Source organism: Cebus imitator, unplaced genomic scaffold (genome assembly GCF_001604975.1).
Source record: "Cebus imitator isolate Cc_AM_T3 unplaced genomic scaffold, Cebus_imitator-1.0 Scaffold58, whole genome shotgun sequence".
Lineage (NCBI taxonomy): Eukaryota > Metazoa > Chordata > Mammalia > Primates > Cebidae > Cebus > Cebus imitator.
Window position 1 is genome coordinate 3,218,350 of NW_016107373.1, and position 1,543 is coordinate 3,219,892.

At 60.4% G+C, this 1,543-nt stretch overlaps 1 protein-coding gene across 2 annotated transcripts in view; it reads right to left on the bottom strand.

Annotated features, from left to right (window-relative positions):
- Positions 1-1,251, bottom strand: part of CD82 (CD82 molecule) — a 54,545-nt gene extending 53,294 nt beyond the window's left edge. Inside the window, exons 1-2 of one of the 2 annotated variants that reach the window (XM_017529395.1) lie at positions 1,106-1,195; positions 514-571 (exon numbers count right to left, since the gene is read on the bottom strand). The gene's annotated coding sequence lies outside the window, so the exon portion shown is untranslated. Of the gene's footprint in view, positions 1-513; positions 572-1,105 lie in introns of both variants that reach the window. The other variant, XM_017529394.2, reaches the window with a different exon arrangement.
- Between the last annotated feature and the right edge of the window lie 292 nt (positions 1,252-1,543).

Here is a 1,543-nt window from a genome sequence, read left to right on the forward strand (position 1 = left end):
AAAAAAAAAAAAAAAAAAAAAAAAAAAAAAAAAAAAAAAAAAAAAAAGCCTCATTCCCCACAGGAAGCAAGCCCATCACCTGCCCATCCGAATCGAAGCAGCTGTCATGGAGGGAGGTCTCACTGGTTTCCTGGAGCCCTGCTAAGGAGCTTATACACGTTATTCTATCTCATGCTTGCTGCTGCCATTGGATGTTGTCATTTTCCCCATTTTACAGGTGAGGAAAGTGAAGTTTGGAGGAGAAGTGGAATCCAAATCAGTTTCATCCCAAAGCCGAAGCCCTTGACCACAAAACGAGGCTGTCCTGCTACTGGGGGACCAGCACAGAGCAGCCACCACCACCAGGAACAGAAACCGTCAGCCAAGAAATTAACCCTGAGTATGCTGCAAGATCCCCTGGGGCCCTGGGCTTGACCCGCGGCCTAAGGATCGGTGGGGTTTTCCCTTCTCTTCCCCACTCACCAGAGTAAGAACTGTTCCCCGATTTCCAACCCCCTGCTCAGGCCAGCTCACCTGGAAAAGCCCCACTGAGTTTCCAACTTGAAGTCTTAGGCGGTCCGGCTTAGTTGAACTGTCAGAATTGGTGGGAAGCAGGTGAGGAGGGAAATGGAACCTCCCTGCTTTGGGCTCGGCTTCCCCAGGGTTCGTGGGTTCGAGCCTCAACCGAGGAACCCGTGCACTCTTTAAAGCAATTCGCTTTGCTCAGTCCCATTTTGCAGGGAGAGAAACTGCAGAGGGCAGCGTGATGGGAACACCTGTGGTGACCTGCAGCCAGCTCTCACCTGCCAGCCCTCACCTTCCGAGGTTTTAAGTGAGAAAGGGCAACCGGAGCGTGGAATTCACCTGGTTCACTTCCTCCTACTGAAGCCCAGGAGGTCCAGAGCCGGGTGAGGGGACGGACCCGGGGTCACGCAGCTGGTGCACGACAGAGTGGGAGAACTGGGGGTTCAGGACTGGGGGCTACAGCGCCTTTTCACCCACCAGCTGCCCCGACCTGTCGCTGTTTCGAGGAAAGCCGTCCGAGCCGGGCTGCAGAAGCAGGGGCGAAAATAACTTCGCTTCTGATTGTCCGGCAGACTCCCCCGGCCCGGTGCCTCTTGCTCACCTGCTGGTTCTGCTTTCTGCTCCGCGCTGCAGGCCCAGCGTCGCCCGCTCGTGCCCCAGTCGGCGTCGGACTGCGCAGCCCCGGGCTCGGTCACTCCTCGGCCCCCTACCGTCGGCAGTAGGGGAAAGCCGTGGACTCCGCAGGCCCCGCCCCCTGAGGACACGCCCCCTCAGCTCCCCTCTGCCGGCCCCGCCCCCGAGCCCTGTGGTGAGACGGTGCGCTCCTACCGGCCAGGTCCCGCCCACTACGGCCCTACCCCGGCCAGCCCCGCCCCCGGGCCCAGCTGGCGCTGAGGCCCCGCCCCTCTCCCCGCCCTGCCGCGGCCTCTATCCCGGCAGCCGCGTCCCCAGGTCACACGGGGGATGAGGCCCGCCCCGCCCCATCCCTGTCCATTCACGGCGCTTCCTAACGGTCCCGCCCAGCTCACAACTGCCTCGT